Source organism: Panthera uncia, chromosome B1, assembly GCF_023721935.1.
Source record: "Panthera uncia isolate 11264 chromosome B1, Puncia_PCG_1.0, whole genome shotgun sequence".
Taxonomy (NCBI): domain Eukaryota; kingdom Metazoa; phylum Chordata; class Mammalia; order Carnivora; family Felidae; genus Panthera; species Panthera uncia.
Genome location: NC_064811.1, coordinates 107,798,696 through 107,826,651, shown reverse-complemented (window position 1 = coordinate 107,826,651; position 27,956 = coordinate 107,798,696). Strand labels below are relative to the sequence as shown.

General features: G+C 34.5%; 1 long non-coding RNA gene across 1 annotated transcript; it reads right to left on the bottom strand.

Moving 5' to 3' along the window:
- Nucleotides 1-797: 797 nt before the first annotated feature.
- LOC125923118 (uncharacterized) lies at nt 798-18,175 on the bottom strand. The gene is made up of 7 exons (XR_007457907.1): nt 17,960-18,175; nt 17,097-17,119; nt 16,875-16,957; nt 13,972-14,118; nt 11,779-13,782; nt 8,851-8,903; nt 798-1,894 (listed from the first exon to the last, which is right to left on the bottom strand). It is a non-coding gene; the product is annotated as an uncharacterized LOC125923118 (long non-coding RNA).
- Between the last annotated feature and the right edge of the window lie 9,781 nt (nt 18,176-27,956).

The following is a 27,956-nucleotide window of genomic DNA, read 5'->3' as shown; positions in this document are numbered from 1 at the left end:
AGTAACAAAAGCTTGCTCAAGTACTTTTACCTGTGTAGATGATAAGGTTGTTATGAGAATATCACATCAATTTTTTTTGAGAAATTTAAGGAAGAACATTAGCGTCACAATTTAAGAATGCAGATATTTACTTTATAGTATAATGTCAGAAAATCCATAAATAACATCTTTTCTAATTAAATGGCTCATTATGTAAAGAACCCAGGAAAATAACAAAAATAAATCCAGAAAACAACTTTTTAATTAAAACCTAAGTATTAAAATTTTCTTCAATTTTGAAGGCAGAGACCTTGTCCTAATCAGCAGTATATTCCTATCCTTCTCCCACTACCTGTACTTTGTATTTATTATGCACTTCACAGAGCTCTTGTATTATGTTTTGTATAAAAATGTTATTATGTTGTTAGTGATTCACCATAAATGGAAGTTGGGGCAGGCGGTGGGGAGCCTAGATAATAGATAAATATGTTAACAGTATATTTAATACTTTGCAAGTCATAAACTTCACCCATTTGCTTAATATAATAATATGCTTTTTTTGTAGTGTTTTATGTTTCTCTATGACTTTAAGTCACATTATTTTGCTTAGTTTTATTTTAAGGTTTTATACTGCATTTACTTGAAAACTCTGTCAAAATCAGTTTTAGGAAAGCATTTCAAAATTCTGCAAAAAACAAATAATTACAAAAACATTTTTCTTTATTGTTCATATATCCAGACATTAAAAGTTGGAAATTAAATATATATATGTGTATATATATATATATATATATAATTCCTTACAATATATTTCTCACAATAACATTAAAAATTCTTCAAATTTTAAATAAAAGCTTTATATAAAGATTAATTCTCCTACCTGAAAATTCATCCTCATAATATAATTTAGTGGTTTTTAGTATATTCGCAGAATAGTGTAGATATTACTATTATCTAATTCTGGAATGTTTCATCATCCCCAATTAGCAGTCTAGGGTTCTAATTTTTTTTTAATTTGAATTTGAATTTTTGTTTTTATTTTTGAGAGAGAGAGAGAATGCAGACTCCATACAGAGCTTGATCCGGGGCTCATTTCCAAGACCCTGAGATCATGACCTGAGCCAAAATCAAGAGTCAGATGCTCAGTCAACTAAGCCACCCAGGCACTCCTGTAATATTTTTTTAAACCAAAAACAAACTACACATACAGATGGTTCCCGACTTAACAATGGTTCAAACTTTTAACTTTTTGACTTTATGATGGTGTGAAAGCAATACACATTCAGTTAGAAACAGTACTTAAAATTTTAATTTTGATCTTTTCCTGGGCTGGTGATAAGGCAGTGAAATACTCTTCCAGATGCTGGGCAGCAGCGGGCGAGCTGCACTCTGTTAGCCACTTGATCATGAGGGTAAAGCAACCAATACACTTACAACCTTTCCATACCCATACAACCATTCCATTTCTTACTTACTTTCAGTACAGTATTCAAAAGGTTACATAAGATATTCAGCAGTTTATTATAAAATAAGCTTTGTGTTAGATGATTTTGTCCAATTGTAGGTTAACCTAAGTGTTCTTGTTACCAAAACCCAAGTTCGTCTGCCTCTCGCTGGAAAGGCCAATACTCAAGAGATGAGTTTTGATTGGGAAAGAATATGAGTTTTATTCTGGAAGCTGAGACTTCATCTGGGGAGAAGTTGGGCTCTTGTCCAAAGGCCAACTCTCAGGTTTCTGCCTGGCCCAGAGATTTTTAAAGGTGTTCAATCGGTTAAGGGAGTGTAGTGATCTGTGACATTTCTTCATTTCCTGCAGACTTAACACCAGCTACAGCATCATCTCGGTGCTCAGAGGTTGTGCAAGAAAGTCTGTTTCCTTGGTACCCAGAAGTTGTACAAGAGTACTCTGTTCTTTCTACAAAAGAGGGCAAGGTCTACAGATGTACAAAGGGAAGCCAGTAAAGTCATTTGTGCGATCTTAAAAAAGAAAAACATTTTGCTAAAAGATTATTGAGTTAATCAGAAAGCTAAGGGGGATTGAAACAGACTTGCTGGCCTCTGTGGCCTGGCAACATTCTGGTCCTTTATTCCCCAAGGCCAGTAGTCTGCAAATCTCAAAGAAAGTAAATTCAGTCTGTTACAGATCAAGGACCTTAATGCAACAAGCAAGGACTGTGTTAACATGAAGCAAGTTAACCCCTGAGACCAGCGAGGTTGCTGTAATATTCTGTGTACATTTAAGGTAGGCCATGCTAAGCTATGGTGTTTGATCGGTTAGGTACAGTAAATACATTATAAAATTGGGTCATTTTCAATTTATGATGAATTATTGGAAATAATCTTATCATAATTTGCAGAAGATCTATAGTTTGTTCTGAAAACAGAACTAATACAAAAACTTAGGTCATCTTGATTTCCTAACAGAAAGCAATTCATGGGAGTAGCAATTTTCCCTCAGATATGTCTCTTCACCAACTGTACCAGCAGTTTTGACTTCGCTTAGAAGAAGACTTCCAAGAGGTAATACTACAAATTTTTTTTCTGAATGTTTTATACTATTTGGACTTGCAATGTCCATCTCCTTAAATATCTTCCTTCTATGTGTACAATAAATGTGGTAATTTAATGCATTAATGTCCCTGACTCTTTACCCTTTCTGTGTCTAAGGATTTTGTCATGTAACTTTGTAGTGTCCTCCCACTCAGCTCTTGGATTGCCATGTTGTTTGCTTTGAACAAAAAGATTTTAGCATATGCAATATAAGCAGAGGCATGAAATGAGCTTGGACTTTAGAGATATTTTCTTTTGTTATCTGCCATTCCCATAAACAAACAAACAAGCAAGCAAACAAACAAACTAAAACATAAGTCTGCTCTAACCTACTGTTCCTCAGAGGAAGATGAATCATATTGATCAGAACCAATCCACAGACTCATGAGTCAGCCAGCTGACCTACAAGTATATGAGCAAATCCAGCCAAGGTCATCCTAAACTGTCCAGCAGCCTATTGACACCACCTATGAAAGAGCCCAGCCAAGATAAGTAGTCTTCTAACCTGATCAATTCAGGAATATGAGCAATGCATGCTTGTTGCTGTATATGCTCTATTGAGATTCTGTAGTTGCTTCTTATGGAGTAGTATGGTGACAGCAGGTAACTGAAACAGTGAATAACTAATGAGAAATAAAAAGAATATGATATCACTTTAGAAATTCAATAATTTCCCAATCTATGGAAACTTTATATGGATAGAATTTTCTTAAATCATCATAATCAAAATCCTTTCTTGCTATAGCCACAGCAGTATGATTCTGCTGTCAGCACAGATGGAGTGAGCTGCTTAGAGAAGGGGATTAAGGAATTCCCTTAGTAGTTGGCTTAAGAGAAGGACAAATCTTCTCCCTTCAACCAGCAAAATAGCATCGAGTGGGGATATTTTCTTTTGGAGCTGAAAGACAAAATACACAGAAAATAACCACCCTAGAATCAAAGAAGACTTAAAATAAATGAATACTGGCATGGTTGTTATTTATAAAGATAAAAACATGTAGACTACTTTGGATAGTTTCAATGCATTTGACTATACTTCTGGGTGCTTCAATTTCAGCCACATGGGATGAAACATAATACCCACAATGTTAACAATTGTCAAGGCTTAGGTTCTGAGGAATCAGAGTATGGAAGTATCTTAGGCAACCAGAAGCAGAAAAATTAAGGGGTCAATTTGACTCTAAATTACTTAGAGTATAAGCCTCAAGCTGAGGACACAATACCAGTCAAGAAGTACAAAACACTTGCAAGAATGAAAGTAGGAAGCTGAGATAGGAGTTCTGAGCAGTGGAGACCCGGAACCAATGAACGAGACTATCTGGAGTGAAGCAAGATCTCTTGGGCTATTGGCACAAAGGAGAGACTGAAAACTCCATGACTTTCTTTCATAAAACTCTAAGTGTTTGGTATATGCTGGTCTAAAATCGAAATTATGCCAAAGTATTTCTTCAAATGACATAATTCAGTTGCAGCAATTTTCACCCATGCATATAAATATGAGCATTTAGAAGGCCTTGATCTTCACAGTTCTGGATGGTCTAATACATATTAGAACTATCCTGGCCACTGTCCACGGAAGTGGACATATGTTTATAGAGGGTCCGAGATCCTAAATGAAACAAACTCCATAGCGACAGTAAGAAAAAAATAGGAAATTAATATTATAATTCAGCTACAATGTAGGTTAATTTTTTAAGAGTCAGTTGGGGAACAAATCTTTATTGTTGCACTGTTTCAGAATCAAAAAATATGCTGGAAGCAAAATTAATATTTTGCAATGCAGCCTATTTGTAAGTTGGACTGTAAATATATAGCTCTGTCCACTAATGCTTTCTACCTTACTGAGTACATGATGTTGTATCCTGGCTGTGTTTTCTGTTCTCTGGGAGGACAGTACAGTAATTACTGAGGCCACTTAAGGACCATAAATGAAAGTCATTCAGTTATGATATTGATTCACTCATTAGTTCATTAATGCTATGAATATTGCCTGAGTATATACTATGTGCCTACTATCATAAATTACATGATGTCAGTATTCTAGAACTAGGAATATCATCCTATGAAAGGTATATGTAGTGGAAAGATTAATAATGGCAACATATATATAATTTAAGAAAGGATAAGTACTACAAAGAAAAACACAATGAAAGTGAGTAGATACCGGGAAAATACAGTTTTATGCATAATGATCCAGGAAAGCCTCTCAGAGGAATTAATATTTTGACATAAATTTTCAGAAAGTAGGATAATGATGGAATTGATCCTAGAAAAATAGTATACTAGTCGGAAGAAACAGTAAACCCAAATACCCTAGTAGGAACACATGTGGTTTTTCTGAGGAACACTTAAAAAGCCAGAAAGTCATTCAGGGCCCAATATCCTCCCTCAATTTTTGAAGTACAATATTCTCATCTAAAAGAAAGGATGAATCAAAGGAAAGATTCAGACATTAAAGTATATATCCAATTTAGAATTACTTGTCTTTAAAAAAAATTATTTCTATTTTGTCCTATAATAATGAAACTATCTTAACAAGCAGTTCAATATTCAGGTCCCATTTTTCATTAAAATGATTATAATGCCAATCCTATTTAAGACATTTGGCCACTCCAATGTTTGGGAAAACGCAATCTCAAATGCCATGCTCACCCACAACAACGAATTACTCCATAAATATAAATGTTGGATTTTTGAGCAGTGATTAACTCATAGTATGGTTCTGTATGCTTTGATTACATATACTAACATATAACCCTATAAAAATGATGTCTATTTTCCTCATATAACCAATTCCAAATTCCTCCTAATTAAAGACAAAACTTCACAAAATGGCAGTTAAAGCAACAATTAATCCATCTCCAAAATAAAAGTAAATAGATTACTTAACCAAGAGAACAATAGATTTAAACTGAATGACAGTTCAGAGTTAACATATTTTGCTACTAGAAATATACTCCTACAAAAGGTATGAAACATGTCTTCTTTCCTAACTCTTTATTCTTCCAACCCCACCAAAATAGACAGTACCACACACTCACCTGCCCTCTGGTTCAAAGAACCAGAGACTCTACCAATCAAAAGCCTGTGCATTAGTCTTCCCACTCTATGGCTAATGTGCTATGCAAAACATCCATTCATACCCTCTTATCAGTTTGAACTCAATGATTCTCATGAGACCACACACACACACACACACACACACGCACAGGGCTTACATTGTATCTTAGGAGACATTATCACAACAATGAAAGTACTATAGGTAGAGGAAAAGATAAAAGGGACTGTGATAGTTTTTCATATTAACTAAAAGTTCAAACTGCCAGAAAACTAGGCTATGGTTTTTGTTTGTTATTATTATTCTTTGTGTTCTTTTCTTATTTTCCACTTCATCCCAAACAAACAAAAAAAGCTACCCTAGTTGTTTGGCTATTAGACCATGTATACTGGACTAAGAAGTATTTGGGAAGAGAAGTAGATATATGTGAAAAATGATTATGAGTATCATCAAGGTTAGTCATCTTACATGCTGGTAAATGGCTGGTAAGGTGATCTTTTTTTACTAGTAATGGATAGAGAGAAACAAATACATGTGCCTGAGAAAAAGGAAAAAGGTGAGATGTATTACCCTGCAGATGGGCATAACTCTGGATAGAACCTGAGGAATATTAGACTTGAACCACCCATTTAGATGTTAAAAGACCATTCAATTTCTAATACTTATGGGCGGAGCATCTTAAAAATAGTCTGGGGAGGATAGAGTGGTGGGTGAGAGATGAGGCAGAATGCAGGAGACCAAAAATAGTAGAAGTAATATTTACATTGTAGACAGCAAGATATGGGACTGACACTGTGGGCAATCTGAAGAGAGGGTGGAGGAAAAGCTGAGAACAATTGAAAAACCCTTCTTTGAACGCACACAAAAAAAGATTAAAACCAATCAAAAGTAAACAATGTATAGAGGATGAACAAAATAAGTCTAAACTGGAAATAATTCCAGTCTAAACGGGAAAATAAGTCTAAACTACAAGAATTATTGGTCAATTAGAACAAAAGCAAAATTATAATCAAGAACAAAAGCTTTTTCCACCCAAAGAAAAGAAAATGTGGATGAGTCACGCTAATTCTAATTTTGATTAAATACGGTGGACTAAACATACGTTTCTGCTTCTATTCACAAGGAGCCACTGATATTATAGATAATTTGGGAAAGGGAAACAACACAAGAGGAAGTGAAACCTCCAACGTTCTGAAGGTCGGAAAAAGACAACCACCTGATGTTCTGGGGATACCTGGAAATCAAAAAGCAGAATGGATTGAATAGCTGGAGAACGATCTGAGGAAACCAAAATACTAGTTGTGAGAGTCCTCCCAGTCAAGCCCAGAAAGGCAAAACATTGAAAATGGCAGCACATACTAGATTTTTTAATTTTCTCCAATTTCGAATGGATCATATATTGCCCATTTATTTGTTTTAAATGAAAATTTCTTACCATGAATTAAATCAAAATGTCCTGGGCTTTGGAACTTGGAAACTCTTTTGGGGGAGCTCTGCAAGTGCATGTGCATATTTAAATTCCTCAGGTGATACTGAAGGACATTCGTGGTTATAGTTCATTACCTTCATGAGCAGTTGGAGTTGCTTACCACCAGCCCCTATCTTGAAGTAGGCTAATTAATCATTTGTTGAGTAGTATGTGAGTTTAGGTGAGGTCACGAGTTAAATATTTTTATTTACTGTGAGGAATAAGCTTAGGAATTCCCTGAGCTTGCACCGATGGGTTAACAAGGCATAAAGAAATAGAAAGCCACAAGATGAATGCACCCAAGATTGGGCAAACAATATTAGGTAAAAATAATGGTCTATATATTCAAAAATATACAAATAATGAAATGTACTTTGACATCTGTCAAATACAAATTAAAGAGAAACTCAGTTGAAAAATCTATATTTTAAAAGTTTTAAAAAATAACCTTCCATATTAACAAATTTTTATAAAACATATAGTTTCATAATACAAATATAGATATTCATAGGATTTAAATTACTAACAGCTTTAGTTTTCCTTATATATGCAAAAAAATGGAATGAGTTTAAATTCCTCTTTCCCTGCCCACCCCAAAACACACACACACACACACACACACACACACACACACACACACACAACATAGCAACAAGAAAAAACAAAGACAGATACAAGGTGAGTATCCATTTTGAACCATAAAGGAGATGCTGGCCATTAAATTACACAATTGGAGTCATGGCTAAGATATAAAAGTGCAATGCATTATTATCTTCTGTTCATTATCAGTCAGCGTTAAAGAACCCCAAAATGAACAGAACTTCAAACTGTATTTAGACATTAGGAATCCCTTACCTTCTAACTATTGTTTACAGGATTCAAATAAGGAAAAGTCTTTGCAGTGGTGTTACTGACACATATGTCATAGTTGGGTGGAAAATTCTAAAATAGCAATCCTCATTTTGCTTTAGAATTGAAAACTAATAAAAACAGGTCCACATATGAAAAATTCAAAGAACTAATCTCCAGAATTTATTGAGATCAAATCATGTGAACCCCCACCCTGGTTTTTCCAATTCCCTAGAGAATCCCCCTACCACTGGCTTTGTACCTGAGTTTTAAAATTCAAGATTTGAATTTAATTCACTGAGCTTAAAAACAAAAGCTGTTATAATCTTTGCTTTGGGGATTTTAAAGAATTTGAGTTTTGTGGGAAGATTCTTCAACATTCAAGATTTGAAAAGTGTGAGAATTGCCACCTTTATTAGTGGGACCCTTTTCCCAGTGTTGGCTTAGGACAACGTTTCTCTTTCTTGAGTATGGATCAGAATCATTTGGAAAGCTGGCTGAAACCTAGATTGCTGGCTCAGATCCTGTGAGTTTCTAATTCAGGAGATCTGGGGTGGGCCCATAAATTTGCATTTGTAACAAGTTTCGAGGGCTGCTTATACACTTGATACACAGAACAAACTTTGAGAATCACTGGTTTAGGGTATGTATCCTTTAATTTATCAGCTCAAATTACAGACACAAGAAAAATAATTTGGGCTGATTTGATCTATATTTCCATCTCCAAAGAGACATATAGGTCCACATACTCTTATATTATAGAATAACAAATTTTACTTCTACTAGCAAGTATATGTTATGGTACGTATGTGCTTCTTGCAGAAAATGAAGTAAACCTGTGAATATTATCAGTGCTATTATACTCTAAAATAAGGCAATATTTTAGATTAGTAAATTGCTAGTTTTTAATTTTCTGTGTACTTTTAACTTCAAATGAAAATCTTACCTAAGATGATCTCCTGGGACTTTCCATTGACATCCTTTAAAGTGACTCATTGGCTGAAAAAAAATGCAGAGGTTAATCATTTTGATTAATTTCTAATTAGATCTACCTGTATTCCAGAGGAAATGATCAATGTTACCATTTGAAGAGGGTAGGCTAAGATCCAGCAACACTTCTAGAACATTTGCAGTTAATTTCTGATGGTTCAGTTTATGGACCTCACTGAAAAATGGTAAAACTCTCTTATTCCATCACAACTCATTAGAAAATTTTTTTAATAGAGAAAGCAAATATTTAATACTTTACCATTGTATCTTATTTTTTACTTTTTTGAAAATAGTGTTTAAAATCACTCAAGTTTGTAATTACTGTGAAAATTATTACTGAATACAGTGAAAGATAATCTCAACCATATGTACCAAATTTTTGAAAAAATCAAGAATTTCACTTGCAGATTAAATTTTAACAAATTTGGGATACTGAAAGTAGAGCTGGAATGGTTTTGAAATCTGAAATTGATTTACTTTCAAGCAACTTTCAGTTTGATTCTCCTAGGCAATTTACAACAATTTAGGGATGTGGTTATACCAAGTATTACTGCAGAGACTGAGGGAAATGCCAGAAAACAATTGAATTCCATTTTGGGGGTAAGGGGAGTATTTTTACTAAGAAAAATAAAATCAACCTAGGACAATATTGTATTTCCCCAGTGCTGCAACATGGAGAATGAGATCCCAGGAATAAAATCTTGTCAATCATTCCAGTTAAATATTGTAGTTTTGATTATTTTGATTTTTAAAAAATATAACATATAAATATATGAAACATACCATAGGATACATGGTGTTTTCTAGTTTTACATAGAATTCCAAATTTAAAAAAATGAGAATAAAAATAGTTTTGTAAAATTTTACAGTGTGCCCCAGTAAATGTAAACAAACTCAGAATTAAAATATGGTTTCCATAACCAGGTAATAAACTAAGTATGATGATATTATTGTTACATATTTCTACAGGAAGGAACATTGAAGATATGACTAGCAGAAATTAATTCTAAAACCTCCAAATATTAAACCCATACCAAAAAGTCTCATTTGTATCTGTATTTCCTATATATTTACAACTCTACTCTTCCATCATTTCCTTTAGTCTGGCTATTGATAACTTTAATTTTATCAAAGAGTTAAAATTTCAGTTCTTGTTAACAATGGATTTAAATCCTCATCCACAAAATACTACAAAATTCTTCCAAAAATCTCAAATATAGAAAAATTGTCTACCTTTACACAATGACCCTTCTGCCATGTTGACTAAAACAGTTTCTCCACACACTTGACAAATCTGGATTTTATGTGTTGTCTATGCTTAACACAGTTTCCCAGTAGAAAAATGTAGTGGTACATTTGAGTGAATTTATTATATGTTAAATTCCCCTTCCAAGGTTTCTGAGCCAGCTGATGGGTCTTGTGAAATGTACTGATCAGATATGCCTTGAATCAAAATCACGATCCTCTTGTCAGATGCAATATAACTTTTTCATATACTTTGAATTACTGTGATTGAGACTTTTCTGTTTTGACGAATCTGTTTGTGCCTTTCTCAAGGAGTAGTTGGTGTCTCTTTAATTGATACTATCTTACAAACTAGAGGTCAGGGCCTCACCTTCTACCCACTGATCATAATTGTCTTTCCATCCATCAACATGTATCCTCAAGAGAAAATGCATAATTCAAGTTACTGTGACTACACATACTAATTGTGGTCTCATAAAAATCTATCCCTTTTAATGTTATTCCCATGTGATAGCTATAATTTGAAACTTCTGTTTGAAAACAGTGTTGATGGTTCTGTGATGGACCCAGTTTCTTTAAAGTGTTTAAAACATTCAAAAAGAGTTTTTGTATAACTTCTGAGTAGAATAAACTCAATTATGTTAATATCACAGGAGCCAAGAGAGAAAATAGAAAGGTAAGGTGTATATGACAAAACCAATTAGACTATTGATCCCAATCACAAGAATCCATCAGCCTGCACATTTCTAATGGTTTACAAAACATACCACAAAAAGATTTACTGAGTCCATATTTTTCTATATTATTTATTCTTTAAACCAGTTTTACTATGTTCTACTTATTCTGTCTTAAGAAATAAATGTTTCAAAATGTCCATCCTATTTCTTAATAATATCATATATGTTGAATCAATGGTCTATATCTCAAGATCAGCCAAAATGACAAATTAATTGGCCATATATATGGTTTCAGTTTTATCTTCACTTTATTTTGCATGGGTGTACATCTTTCTTCAATTACACTTTCACCTTTATTACTCATGTTTGACTTAAAGTGCCTTGTCAACCATTTGAACTCTCATTCAAAGACTGAAAGTCTTGCACACTTTCTGAAACTCTTTTTTGAAAAGTCTGGCAGAAGCATTTGGCATCATTAAGTCATTCCACTAGAAAAGCTTTCTAATTTGTGTACTTTTATTAAATTGTTCTAGGGTGGACAAGTTGTTCCCGCACTCCCAACACATGAACCAACATGAAGAAAGTCATAACTACATATATTGTATCAGACATCCAAGTTCAGTTCATTTCCAATGACTAATATCTTAATAGATCAATAAAATTAACAAATTTCTTACTTACAAAAGTCCAAAACATTGTGGTATGTAAAGAAAACTCTACATGGCTTTTCTCATGCTTTCTGAGCTATTCCATTGGCAAATCCTATTGGTGTGTGTTTAACGCCAGTAACAATTTCATAAAGCTACTGCTAAAGCTCTTATATAATCAGAAGTACCATGGAGACTGATGTTGCTTTAGTTTTCACTGGATTCTGCAAGGTGGCATGATATTGAGCATATGCTGCTAACTTAGCAACTAGGCCTGTTTCTGAGGAAGTCTTGCTTTCTTTGATGGATGCTTACCTGTTATCTGAAGTCTGGCCAAAACTCTTGGAGTTTGATGAATATATTCTTGAACATGAAACACTGCAAGAATACTTTGTTTTAGAAGAAAAACATTCTGTACACCAGCTATTCTACACAATGTGCTAGTAGCTTTGCCAGATCTATCATCTAGATATGTATAGGTTGTCAGTTAATGTTTTATAATTGTGATGAAAAGGTAAAGAAGCAACTACTTCGTCTTTCTCATCAGAGCTTGAGCTGCTACTTGAATCCTCCCACAGCTACCACATAACTTTCAAAAATCCTAGGTAAATCTCTTCCTTACAGATCCTTTCAGTCACTTTTCAAAAGGCTACAGGGGAGATGGTTGCTTTGGGTAAACTTAGATAACTCTTAACATCTCTTCTGACTCTAATCCTTTATGTTTTCTGATAGCGTCTCAAGAGTAGAGATTGTCCATGCCAGGGCCACTGACCCCTCTCCCCATTCAGGGGGCAGACTCTTCTCCTCAAGACTGTATGACTTCAGCAGAGTTCTGCTGGACCCCTCTAACTTCTTTGATTGTTTCAAGACAATGAATCATATAAATATTATTTTTATATTAGAAAGTCATTTATTAGTTATCTATTGATACATAACAATTTAACCCCAAAACTTAGCTTAAGCCAACATTTATTATCTCACACAGTTTCTACAGGTCAGGAATTTGGAAGAAGCTTAGCTACGTGTCTCTGAGGTGAGTCTCAAATAAGGCTGTGAACAAGCTGTCTACTAGGGCTATAGTTACCAAAAGACTTACGTGAGGGTGAGGGATTTACTTCCAAACTCACTTGACTGCCGGCAGTAGGTCTCAGTTTCCACTGGCTTTGGACAGTAGTCTCAGTCCAGTTGCCACATGGACTTCTCTGTAGAGTTTCTTATCTCATGGTGGAAATGAATCAAGAGGAAAAGGCATGAGAAAAGGCATGGCCAGGATGGAAACTGTAGTGTCTTTTATGACAGAATCTCAGAAGTGACACACAATCAATTCTGCTGAGTTCTATTTACCACTCAAACTTAGCCTAATGAAACGTGGAAACAAATCACATAAGGACATGAACATAAGATGTGGATAGCATTGGGAGCCATCTTGGAGGCTGGCCATTATATCATTTAAGCATAAGTTCAAGATGTTAATATTCCCAGTTTTTAAATATAATTCTTCAACCATTCTAGGAAAAAGAAATTTTAAGAGCATTATAAGCAAAAAATAAGAACCAATAATTGATTGAATTAGATGAAGAAAAATAGGAAATTTTAAACCTAGAAGATATGGAGATTTTGCATCTATGTTTAGAACTGTGATGATATAAAAACATCAAGAAAGCTGATTTGGACAGACATAAATGAATTCTGTTCTGACAATGGTGTCAGGTAACAATAGCTACTCAGGTAATATATATTTGTATTTGGAGATTTAACACTGTGTCCTTCAGACACAAAAATGAAACTTTGGGTATTTTTATAGTATGGACTCTAAAGTGGATGGAATATAATCTATAAACAGAGGTGGGAACCAAATAATTAAGAAACAGAAGGAAAATTATTGGAAGAAAAGAAAAGGCCAAAAAAAGAAAGAAAAAAAAGACAACACATCTCATGGATGAGACGGAAAAAGGCAAATCACTACATTTTGGTTCATGGTGTCATGAGAAGAAAGGAAGTTCCAAGAACCAGTTTATAAACATCAAGGACAGACTCACATCCCCAAATAAGAAAACTGGTCCCTTGTCAAGCTGTCATGAACTGAGTGCTACTTACCTCTGGCATCCAGGGTTCCCACAATATTATTAACTGAGATTAATATTTATGAAGCTTTCATTCCCAGTTTGAAAAGAAAATAATTTCTCCAAACTTTTAGAGCAGTAAACAGCAAATGTAATCATAAAGCAGATCGCGTAGCATTCACCTTCTGTCAGCACGTCACTGCCTTCAGCTGTAAAACTGATTGACGCGATTCCAAATGGAAAAAGGTATGGGAGTCTGAATATAAAAGGAAAACATTTGACTGTGGATTCAAAATATATGAGATGAGAAAATATCTGAATATATATACTTCTGCTTAACATTTATTGAAACAAGCTAAGATATTAATAACATTTTGATTTAAATGTCAAGTGTCTTTTTATGCTATGTTACAAAGGGCTGCTATTTATTTTATCTTTTTCTTACCCAAAGTCAACTTGAAGAGGCAGGTGTGAAATTGTCTCTCCTCTTGGCCATTGCAGGATTACTTGTGGAATGTCTTCAAGCAGCCCTTTCCCCCTAACTCCCAGACCCTCTGGAGACATAACTGGGAGCGTGGAGTGAGGAGTTGCCCTGCAGGAAAGTGACAAGCTGTGTGAGCAATCCACTAGTCCCGGACAAAGGAGGGGACAACTGAGCATTTAAGCCATTCAATATCAAGATATCAAGATATCTCAGAAATCTCAGAGTTCCTGAACCTAAATACAGAGTAACTAGTAAATTATATGGCCGGTTTCAAACCCAGGTATACCTGATTACAAAGTGCATGCTTTTGGCCCCCACCTGACAAAGGATAAACATTTAAATAATCACTGCTAAGGGTGTCTGTGTGGCTCAGTGGGTTCAGCATCTGACTCTTGGTTTCAGCTCAGGTCTTGCTCTCAAAATTTGTGAGATCAAGCCCCCAGTTAGGCTCTGTGCTGATAGCATGGAGCCTGCTTGGGATTCTCTCTCTACTTCTCTCTCTCTCTCTCTCTCTCTCTCTCTCCTCTCCCTTCCCTCTTACCCACCTTGCATGCTTTCACTCTCCCTTTCAAAATAAATAAATAAACTTAAATAAATAAATAAATATTCACTGCTAACATGATTAAAATTAAAAAGTGAAAACTGGAAAAACACAAAATTATTAATGACAAAAATAATAATTACTGCCATCATTGCTTTAATAACAATAAATATACATTAAGTACCAGTATATGACCAGGGCTCTTCCATAAATGATCTCATCCTATAGTCAAACATTCATATAAGGCTAGAATAACCTCATTAGGGTAATAATTAATAATCCTTATTAGAAAAATAGTAATAGTTACTTATAATTAATTATCCTTATCATCCCAGAATTACAGATGAGCAAAGTGAGGTACAGAATGTTGAAATAATGGACCCACAGTCACATAACTAGTAAACAGAGGAGCTAAAATTCAAAACCATGCCTGTATGACTGCAGTTCCTACATATTTGAGCCCTAATCTGTAGAATTCTACTGCCTGCCACCACTTGAACCCAACTGTTTTCTTTCTCAACGAGGCTCTTATATTTTTTTTGTTTCTCTGTATGTGTACTCATATAATTGTATTCATATTAAAATATTCAAAAGTAGTATTCATAATGTACTTAACATTTTGTGCTGCTTTTTTCTTCTAGCCTTCTCTCATAAGCTTTTCCTATATTCTCCTTCAATTGCCATAATTATATTTTATTTTATTCATGCATAACATTCTATACAGTAATGTTCTAAGACTGAAAAAGCCATTCTTCTATGATTTGACATTTCATTTAGCTCGCATTCAATTTTTGCCTGACATAAACAATTCCATAATAAATTTATACATGTAACTTTTTTTAGTTATCAAATTATTTTCCACGCTAAATTTTCAGGAGAGATTCTTAAGTTAAAGTATATGAACGTTTGTGTGACTTCTTATACATAACAAAATGCTTTCTTGAAACCTCACTGCAGCATTCTCCAACACTAACATCAAAGAAAAATATGAATAAAACAACTATTAAGAGAAGTAGTTTTGTTTTTATTCATGACTATATATATCCCGATGTTGCTGGAATGGGCCCTGAAATGCACATGGTTTGAGAGTGTGCATCCAGTAGAAATTACGGGAATATGGAGTTGCCATGTTTGCTCTGTACCCTGAGCCTGAGCAGCACATGTGACTAGCTTGCCAAGTCTTTCTTGTAATCAGAGGCCACTGAAGACCATACCTAACTGACCCCGAAGTCAATGGGGAACACTCAACCTTGGGCTCATTAGCATCATGCCATAACCAATAGAGCTAATTTTCCAACTAATGCATCACAGCAGGTACTTAATAAGTTCTTGTTTACCATCTAAGGTCTTTTGCTCGATCCCATATGCCCACATTCTCTCCTGCTCCTCAGAGTCCCCAGTAACCTCAAACTACAAATCTTACAAACACATTTTCGTTTTCTCTAAGAGCTTCACAAAGGCCCAACTCTCTTAAAGATATTTTGATTTTGGAAAGTACAATGCATGGATTTTATTTTGCCAACATTTTCTAAGCTAGTATTTTTATGATTTTATGACCTTTTATCCATGGCATTTTACCTCATCTCTCTTGAATTTCTGAATTTGAAACTGATTCTCAGTACTGCAAACTCGGACACCATTCTAATTAGTGAGTATATGCAATAAAATGTAAGTATTTCATATACTTTGACAACTTAGTTTTGGAATCAGTCTTACTTTGGTTATTTTCTTAGGTAACATCATTTTCTCTTTCTTAGTTGAGTCACTGCAGCTTTGGGGGCACAAAGAACGTGCTCTCTTGATTAGACATTGACCTTCTCTGCAGAGTGCTGATAGAGTATTGGAAAGATATTGCTGTCAACCAGCTATTCAGAGAACAACCAGTGAGGAAAGAGCCTGAGCAGAACATGAAGAGACTATAAATGCTGTTGAGAAATCGTGAAAAACTGCAGAAATAATTTAGGCATTTTTGCAGAAGGCTGAGTTCCTACATTGTGTGGGTAGATTCAGGGGCCAGGTACATTTTGTTTATTGCTGCTAACATGGGGACTCATTTGAGGTACAGACACAGCTGTAATATTAATGTAGATGTCAATATGTAGACAAAGTATATAAAAGATGTCGACTGATGACATTAAGTATACATCTGGTAGTAAGCTGAAATCTGATCTCTACTTCTACATTTGTATGGACTTGCTCATAATATGGGGACTACAAGTGCTTTTTTCTCATTGAAAAATAAAATATTTTTCTTGTTTTTGACACATGTGAACTAAATATAAGCAGCATTTAATTATGGTGAATTGATATTTTTAATACTTACCTGAAAAAATCTGATTTGAAATGGTCTTCAATGATATACTCAGACCAAACAATCTGTTTCCAGGACTATTTTATATTCAGTTCCTACAAGGAAGCAAGCAAGGTATCAATTTCAATGCAGAATCTTCTACACCACTGTGGTCTTATTACATCACCTCTTGATTATCCACAGATTACACATGTTATAAATAAGTTATGACCATTTGTGGTTTAATCCTCTTACCTCTGAGTTCTGGTCTTAGGCATCTAAAAAAAAGGGGGGGGTGTTGAGAAAAGAAGACAGAGGATAGAGAGAGAAACAGAAGAAGGGACAGGAGAAGAAATATTTATTTATTATAAATATTTTTATAATAGTTCATATGTGTTTTCACATGTTATTATATTGGCTGTAGTATAGTATTCACCTAAGAATTACTTGAAGTTCACACAGATTTGAACTCTAACATGAATTTGTGGGTATTTATTATTACATCATGGTGTGAAATATATTGGTAAAGTCTCCAAACAACAACAAAAGACCCCTAACACATGGTAGTCTGAGAAGTTGATATGCCTGCTCTCAGTATATAACAGTTACATAGAAATGTAGAAAAATTTTGGTGATCAGATTATTTAGGCTTTTGCAATTCAAAGTATGTTCCATGGACCAGCAGCATTACATTACCCAGGAGCTGGTTAGAAGTACAGAATCACAGGCCCTGTCCCAAATTGACTAAATCAGGAATAGCACTTTAATAAGATCTCCCAGATGATTCATATGCTTATTAAATCTGAAGAAGAATTTATCTGGGTGGATCTCCTTATTTCTAAGCTGAAGACACCAAAGGTCAGAGAGAGTAGATCAGTTGTGCAAGTAATGCCATTTAACAACACAGTGAAGGATCAAAATACAATCTATTCTCATGAAGCCAAACCCAGGTTCTTTCCGCTAAATTGCACTTGTCCTCTGAACTACTTTAACACACACACGGACATACACCCCTTCCTTTCTCCAAAGTTGTACCAATGAAACTGATTTATAACTGACCCCGTTTTACAGAGAAATCAGAAGCCATCCGTGGCAAACAGACTTATATTTGTCCTTACCTCTCCCTCCTCTTTTAGGCAACATTAGACCTGGTGTCTCTCTTCTTACCCAATCCACTTCACCCATCTGTATTCAGAAGCCCATCCTCCCCAACTTCTCAGGAATTTATGCTCAGAAAGTCTTCTTCATACAGACTCCATAGCTCACTCACAACAACCTCCTTCCCATTTCAACTTCCTTCTTCTTGTAACAAACTATGTCTTCATTTCCTTTGGCAACTAAGCCTTTTGAAATACGTTTTTTCCATGTTCATTACTTTCATGAGCAAGAAAACTACATGTTCATATACCAAAGTCAAGCTTACCAAACAATAATTCAATTATATGTCATTGTTTCAAACACAGAATACTGCTATCTTGTGGATGCCAATTGATAGCACAGAATTTTCCAAAACGGGTGCCGCAACACATTTGTTCTGGGAAAAGCCAATGTGTTCCTCTCAAAAAGGCCAACTACCTGCATGGTAGGTAGTAACTACCCCCAAACACCTCCACAAAATGCAACTCACTATAGCATCCATATAGACATTAACACTGACTTTAGCATGTTCTAGGATTTGTGCAGTACTGTGATAAACCTTTTAAACTTTGTTTTCTCAGCATACCCCACACTTATTTAATCATTGTTAGTTTGCTGTTTTGTTTCACTTAGCTTTTTATTTCCAAGGGACACCTCATGAGACAATGTTCTGTGAAATATCAATTTTCTAAAACTGTATTACAAGTCTATAGAATATTTTTCAAATCATATCTGTGTATAAAATGTTTGGCTTATTTGCTGCTACAATCTTTCTTATTAAATGTTGACATTGTCATGAATATATAGAAGATTTAAAAAACATTTTTTGGGGGCGCCTGGGTGGCGCAGTCGGTTAAGCGTCCGACTTCAGCCAGGTCACGATCTCGCGGTCCGTGAGTTCGAGCCCCGCATCAGGCTCTGGGCTGATGGCTCGGAGCCTGGAGCCTGTTTCCGATTCTGTGTCTCCCTCTCTCTCTGCCCCTCCCCTGTTCATGCTCTGTCTCTCTCTGTCCCAAAAATAAATAAAAAACGTGGAAAAAAAAACATTTTTTTTTACATTTATTTATTTTTGAGAGACAGAGAGAGACAGAGCACAAGTGGGGGAGGGGAAGAAAGAGACACAGAATCTGAAGCAGGCTTCAGGCTCTGAGCTGTCAGCACAGAGCCCAACGCGGGGCTCAAACCCATAAACTCTGAGATCATAACCTGAGTTGAAGTCGGCCTCTTAACTGACTGAGCCACCCAGGTGCCCCTAGAAGATTTTCATATAGCAAATCTAAGGGCTCATTTTAGTACATATGAAGTATCAGTAATCCAGATACAGTAAAATCTTGGTTTGCGAGCAGAATTCATTCCAGGAACATGCTTGTAATCCAAAGCACTAGTATATCAAAGCGAATTGCAAAAACCATTGGGTCATTCGTGATAATGTGACACTGGCATCACATACTATTACTCATATTGCAATACAGCACTCATTTATCAAGTTAAAATTTATTAGAAATATCTGCTCATCTTGCAGAACACTTGCAGAACAAGTTACTCGCAATCCAAGGTTTTTACTGTATTTTATTTAAATTCTTTACAAATAATGTAAAAATAGAGTGCATGTTAATATCAGGTAATATGTTTTATTTACAGCTTTGTGTAATTCATTTAAACTCTTGTAAATGACTAACTTCAATTTATGAATTTTCTCACTTAGTGACACATGAGTGCATCTTTTTAAAAAACTAAAACTTAAAGCAAGCTTTATATCTTTAATGTGATAGTGTCATTTTGACTTGTTTTTATACTCTAAGGTAAAATAAATGTGCTTGTTTGAATGGATGGAAAAATACCCCAGAGTAAATGTTAATTTGATTAGTCCATTTACAGGTCCTTTTAGGTTTTACATATGACAAAATTAATCACAAGGCAAAGTTCGATCTTGTCCATGACATAGTCATTCAAAAACACTCCATTATCAATGGGTGTTTTTCAAAAAAATTTTTCAGTTCTTTAAACTCTTATTAAGGAGCTATTGTGAAGCAGATATTTGTTCCAGGTGCTGATGAAACGAGGATAAATAAGACATTGTTTTTTCCTTTAGAGGTTTATAATACAGTAAACAAAATATAAGCATCTCATCACAGCCCGGTGTGATAAGTACTAAAACAGAAGTATGCAGAAAGATTTTACAAGTGTTTCCATTGTGTCCCTTTAATTACTTTCTATAACACTAGCATTTGCAATTTTCTTCAGTGTATGAAACAATACAGTCTTCCACTTTTCTATTTTTTATAAGGCCCTCTTGCTCTCCAAGCTAAGCTTATGAAAAAGCCAATGTTAAATTTTCCTTCCCTGTAATGATGTTACTATCATTAACAGAGAGTTGAGGAGAGTACATTTATTAACTTGCTTTGAACTAAAGCAAAAATAGGAGTTTTTACAAAGGCATTGCTTGTTTTGATCTAGGGACCCTGCACTTTGATCTGTCCTTACTTTGAAGATGATTCTAAAAGGAAATTTCAGATATACTCAGGTAACACTATTTGCATAAAAGACTCAGAACTCCCAGCTGAAAGATATCATTCCAGTACAAAAGAAAACAAAACAAAACAAAAAATAAATAAAACATATTTTAAATTGATTCATGTTTTCACAGACAATGATGACAACCCAAACTTTAGTCTTCTCCAAGAGGTATAGAAGTCCCTTTCCAATATGTAATTAACTTAATGTTGTTTGGCAATTTATTAAGCTTCCAAGGAGGTTTTTAAAAATGAGTCAAGAGGCAATACTTACATAGATTTGCACACTTGTTAGTTTTTCACATTGATAACTTTTTATATGTTAAGAATATAGATTTATAATTGTCAATTCAGATTCTCCCGTCTAAAAACTATACAAAATGAGCTTGCCTAATTATTTTGCATTGCTTTCAGAAAAGCTTAGATACTGTTCTTGCCAGATACTTTAACTATAAAAATTATTTTAAAAATATGATGATCAAACTCAATATCCAAAAACAAATAATCCAGTGAAGAAATGGGCAAAAAACATGAATAGACACTTTTCCAAAGAAGACATCCAGATGGCCAACAGACACATGGAAAGATGCTCAACAATTCATCACCAAGCAAATACAAATCAAAACTATAATGAGATGCCACCTCATACCAGTCAGAGTGGCTAAAATTAATAACTCAGGGGACAACAGATGTTGGTGAAGGTGTGGAGAAAGGGGAATCCTTTTGGGTTGCTCGTGGGAATGCAAACTGGTTCAGTGACTCTGGAAAATGGTATGTAGTGTCCTCAAAAAATTAAAATAGAATTACCCTATGACTCACAATTGCACTACTAGGTATTTATCCAAAGGATACAAAAATGCTTATTCAAAGGGGCATATGCACCCCAATGTTTATAACAGTGCTATCAACAATAGTTAAATTATAGAAAGAGACCAAATGTCCATTGACTGATGAATGCATTAGATGTGGTGTATGTATATATATACCACATATATACATTAAATCATTAAATTCTATTCCTGAAATCATTATTATACTATATGTTAACTAACTTGGATTTAAATTAAAAAAAAATAAAAATAAATTTTAAAAAATATGACAAATCTTCCCTTACCTATAAAGCAAATTTTTATCTAAGTCATAGACCACAGCTACTTGTTACAGCAGCTTCCCAGATATCATTCCCTAAAATGAAAGCCCACACAAAGAAAATAAAGATCTTTTATCTTTACATACTTTACTATCTTTGTTAATCCTGATTTTGAAGTATGTAATAAATTTTAGCTTGTGTGGCTGCTCATACCTCTAAACTGGGCCTCAGTACTTTGCATAATACCATAGTGATTGTTGTACTGCACTGCAATGAAACTAATATATATTAATTATATTAGTGAATGAATATATAATCAAGATATTAAAATAGTAGGGGCGCCTGGGTGGCTCAGTCGGTTAAGCACCTGACTTTGGCTCAGGTCATGATCTCGCAGTCCGTGAGTTTGAGCCCCACATCGGGCTCTGTGCTGACAGCTCAGAGCCTGGAGTGTGCTTCAGATTCTGTATCTTCCTCTTTCTCTGGCCCTTCATCTCTCTCTCTCTCTCTCTCTCTCTCTCAAAAAATAAATAAACATTTAAAAAAAATTTTTTAAAGATATTAAAATAGTAAATTTAACAAATTTAAAACTAGAAAATCTCTTCATATCCTGTTCACTGCTTTTATGTAAAATGGGGTGATTAGAGTCCAGAAAAGGAATTTTAAGTTTAACTATAATAACAGAGTACATTTTTTTAAAGAAAGAAGATGGTTCTTTTGTACTTACTGTGATGTCATTAAATTACAAAATAAGCCAACAGGCATACAAAACCACAGAAGAAGTTCTGGGGTTTTTCTCATTAGCTTTGCTATGCTCATTAGTCTTTGAATTAGGACTTTGCTCCAGTCTTTTTTTAAACAAAGATTTAGTTGCAATTTATAGAAGTGAAGAGGAAATGGGATACAGTGAGAATTGATGAGGGAGATTGCACTGCTAAGAACCTTGGTTTATAGTGGTGATAAACATAAGTCAAAGAGTCCAACAATCTTGAAATTGATTTTTATTCAGTGAACAGATGGTGAACCACATAAAAATACTTAAAAGTAAATACTGTAATACAGAGAAATACTTATGCTATTATGTTAATTGCAAAAGGAGGATACACACTTTTATGATCATTACTCATACATGGAATGAGTATTTATCAACCCTACTATGTGCACAGTACTTTATTAGCTGTTAGGAATACAGTGACAGGTAAGACAGAAAGAGTCTTCTTTTTTAGAGTCTACAACCTTGTTGTGGGGTGGGGAGGCAAGGGTGGGAAAGTAAATTAATGCAGACAATTAAAAAGATATTCAATGCAAAATGTTTTAAGTCTTAGAAGGGGGAATTACATGGTGCCTCAAGACTAGAAATGGGTCTAAATTCAAAAACCCAAAGAAGGCTCCTAGGAGGAAAAACTCAAATGCATTTGGATTAAATTTTAAAAATAGGTGGGATGTCAAGCAACCTAATTGTGATTGGGTTGGGGAATAAGACATACAAGTAGAGAGCATTGTTTTCTTTTTTAAAATTGTATGTTTGAAATTGTACTTAGTATATATAACTTTTATAATGGGAAAAATAAATTGAAGATTGAAATAACAAAACAACAATAAGGGGATAAAGTTAATTTAGGTACAAAGACAAATACTTAAGGTATTTATTAACTGAATAAAAGATAGGAATTTACAAAGGAAGAATTTCCTGTAGAGCTAAGTTAGGTACTGGGTAAAGTGTGTATACATGTATGTTGATTTTATGTAGCAGGACAGGGTGCAACAAGGGATTTAGCCAAAAGAGAACATTAAAATAACTCCTAGATGCCAAAGTCAAGAAGTCCAGTGTCCCTCTTCACAGCTGGTTTCCTTCTGTCAGTCTATCTGCTGTCCTTCCACACTTTTAACATCTTATATTCACATCACTCCTTTTCATTTTCCTCTGAAGAATATTGTTATGGGCCAGTTTTGTGTATGTATTTCTAATGCAATTTCTTTAATAGCTCTTATTCTCATTTTTATTTGTGATATTTAGTATAGGAAATGTGCTTGATTAACTTTTTAGAAAATGGAAACTTTCCTCAAATGCTAGATGTATTTAAGTGTTTTAAAGATCAATTTCTAATTCAAATTGAAAAACAGAAACAATAACTTTCTAAATGAGAATTGTATAATTACGAAATGTTCTACATCCCTATTTCCCACTGCAATTTTTGCCTACTACATAGTAGACATCGAGTAAGTTAGTTCTTAATGACTGTGGAATACATACATATATACATACATAAAAGCTTACGTATCATTTTTACATACACTAAAACTTTTGCCAGATAAAAACTTACCCGTTAACTTCAAAATAATAATGACTCTAATGTTAAGTTTATTTGGCAAAATCATCCACAGTGATGTTGAGTTTATCTTAGTCCATTGCATATAATTATGTAAAAGATGTTTAATCTAGTTGTGTGCCCTTTGGCATTACTAAACCAATGAAAGATATTGAGGTGAAAACTTCACTACGGTACAATTTTATGTGTTTTAAAATCATGGAATCATGGTAAAAAAAATGAATGAGTTATTTTATCTCTTCAGGAATGTTGCTTTATCTGCCTATAAAGCAGGGAAGTCATCTCAGGGACTGGTAAATGAATGAACTCATTGTGGTGCATACAATTGACTTGAACTGTGGTCTCGCCTTTATATAATACAAAGATTTCACCTTTTTATGTGACCCTGTATGGATACCTGAAAGATGCTCTCTACATTGTACCATCCTTGTTAGGAAACGGAAGCAGGAAATGAATGGCTAAAGTGAATCCTGAAGTCAGAACAGTATTAGAAAACTAGAGTTAAGAAGAAAGTACTCCAAAAACAAATTATGGGAAGAAGTGAGAAAAGAGGGAACCACATTTACTCAGCACTCTTTTGGGTTGTCACCTCATCATCATAGAGAAGTCAAACGCATCCAGTAAAATAAGAGTCATCATTATAGTAAAAATTAATTGGATTTTTACATTACCAAAACAATTAACAAGATAAATATCTGTATTTTATTAATTTTAGAAGATCTTGTGTCTAATCCTAATGCTTCTTTAAGGTTGTGTATATGCCACATTCATTTTAATGAATATCTGGAAGCCGTGTGATACATATGTATGTAATTGGATAACACAGATCATAAAATTATTTCTAATTTTTGAGTATTGATTTGAGCAAATCAAATTCAACAATACTTTAGAGCTTTACCTCTAAATTCAAATATTAAACCAGTACCTAACACAAATATTTTGTGTGGATATTATAAATGTGAACCATATGAAAATGCTGTTTTCATAGGTCAAAATTAGGTGAAATTTATCATTTTTATATGGCATAATGCATTTTTTAGTTAACAGACTTTTTAGTACAGTTTTAGATTTATAAAAAGAAAATAGAGTCGATAACACAGAGAGCTCCCATATACCCCTTCCACCAACCACAGTTTCCCTATTATTAACATCCTGCATTGGTGTGGTATATTTGTTACAATTAATGAACTGATATCGACACATTATTATTAACTACAGTTCATAGTTTACACTAAGGTTTACTCTTGATGTTGTACAGTTCCTTGTGTTTGATAAACACATGTCATGTATCCACCATTAGAATGTCATACAAAATAGTTTCAGTACCCTAAAAATCACCTGTGTTTCACCTCTTAATCGTAAACTATCTCTCCCCACAACCGTACCAGCAACCGATCTTTTTACTCTAAGTTTTATCTTACCAGAATGCCATGTAACTATAATCATACAGTATGTGGTCTTTTCAGACTGCTTTTATTAAGTTATTAATATGCTTTTAACATTCTTTCATGCCTTGTTGTGGCTTGATAGCTCATCTCTTCTTTTATTGCTGAATGATATCCCACTGTGTGGATATATACAATTTGCTTTTCCTCTCAACCTGATGTAGGATATCTTGTTCGCTTCTAATTTTTGGCAATTACGTATAAAATTGCTCTAAACATTCATTTGCATGTCCAAGTGTGGATAGAAGTTTTCAAAGCCATTGGAAAAATATCTAGGAATGAGATTGTTGCATCATATAGTAAGACTATGTTTATCTTTGTAAGAAATTACCACACTCTACCAAAATGGCTGTAACATTTTTGCAATTCCACCAGCAATGAAGGAGAGTTCTTGTTGCTCCACCTTCTCATCCGTATTTGATATTGCCAATTGTTTGGATCTTTGTCATTCTAATAGATATGTAGTGATATGTCATTACTGTTTAAATTTCCTTGATGACATATGGTATTGAGCACTGCTTTATATACTTATTTGCCATCAGTATACCTTCTTTGGTGAGATGTCTATTCAGACTTTTTCCTAATTTTTTAAGCAGGTTTTTTTCTTATAGTTCATTTTTAAGAGCTCTTTATATATTTTTTAAAGAAGTCCTTTACCTGCTCCATCAGTTTCCAGATATAAGCTAATTAAAACCCAAATTCCCTTGGTAGCAGCTGGGAAAGTATAGAGTCAAACCCCTTCAAAAGAGAATCGTGGGGCAGAGCATTTTTGCCTGTTCCCTCTGTACTGAGCTCAAAGGGATAGCAAAGTAATCAAAACAGTCTTTTCATTTTCAGTGGTCTTGGGATACTCACAAGTCAGTCATTCTATTGACTTTACAAACTGGATGATTGGGAAGTCAGCCCCTTGGGTGGCAGCCATAAAAGTTAGGGTGCTAGATGTGTGAACAGTCTCCTTGCAGGAAGAAGTCAGAGACTTAGTTTTATCTCTGGAGCTGGCCAGCAGTGGGGAAGGCATGGTAAGTGCCTACAAACTGATTTGGTCTCCCAGAATCCCATCAGCTCTCAGATGCAAGGAAATTGGAAGTTAAACCTCAGGCTACAGCTGGAAAAGTGCACAAACCTCTTCCATGGAGAAACTGGGAGCTTATCATTTTTGTCTATTCCCTGTGTGCTAAGCCAAGGGGGATAGCTATGGGAAGTGCTTCCTCATCCTTTTAAAACTGCCTCTATGTTTTCTGTTATCCTGGGAGTATTTCAAATGTTAAGCCCCATTGGCTCACATCTTGGTGATTTGGGACTCAGTCCCTCAGGTGGCAGTTGTAAAATCTGCAACACTAGATATGTGAGGCAAACCCTTCTCTTCCCAGGGAGACCCTGAGAGTTGGGGATGATTGTAAGGTGTTGTGCCAGGCGTGGGGTTTATGATGTGAATGTGTCTCAGCTTCTCCTACTCAATTTGATGTATTTTCTCAGTCACCTGGTGTTTAGAAGTGCCTTGAACAATTTCTTGACTTCCCTCAGAGGCAACTGATCTATACGAAGTTGTTTATTTGGTACATATGTAGAACGAGGAAGAGTCCAGAGCCTCCTACTCTGCCATCTTGCTCACATCCTATAACTTTCTTCAATTACACAATCTTACAGTGCCAGAGTTCCAGAAACCTACTGATCATACTTTTCACCAAAAAATGTCATAGGCATTCTCCTCAAAAAGTTTCGGATAGAGAGTTATTTTCTTAAATGTACAGATAGTGCCAATTGCCAGTAAATTTTCTTTATTATTGAATAAAATTATCATTTCTTTCTTGAGTAGTCTTTGCCATTTTCTTTGTCTATTTCACACTGCAAAGTTCCCAGAACTTACTTTACTCATACCACAATCTTGTGAACAAATTTCTTTCCCAACCTTTTTTAAGTCTGTGCATTATGTGTCTTATCGGTTCTGAAAATTCCTAGTCATTATTTCTAAAAACATTGCCTCTCTTCTACTCTCTCCCTATTCTTTCTTTCTGAAAGATTGATTAGATATTCTTATTGTGATCTTTTTCTAATTTCTCTCTGATAGTTTTCATAAGCTATTCTGTTTGTATATTTCCTTAAGATAGATATATCTATAGATAAATATATTGATATATAAACATATATAGATATATAGATAGAGATAGATCTTTACATATAGATATAGGTAGATATAGATATATAGATATATATCTATATAAGCTATTATCTATTCAGGTATATAGGTTCCCTGTAAATCTGTGTATCAAGTTTTTGCTTCTAGTAATCATATTTTTATTTCTGGAACTTCTATTTGTTTCTTTTTCAATATGCTAGTCATCCTTAATAGTCACTTGTCACATATTCATATGTTTTACTTCATCTATTTAAAAAAAAAACATTTTATTCACAACTATTCTATAGCCTGTATCTGAAAGTCCCAATATCTACAGCCTGGGATGTGAATGGGGGGATATAGAACCATGTTAGTTGCCTCTGATGAGATGTACTTGTGGTGACTTCCCTTCTTATATGCTTGGTCATCTCTATAAGCTCTTTATTAATCTCAATTTTAAGAGTCTTATGAACCTAACTGGCAA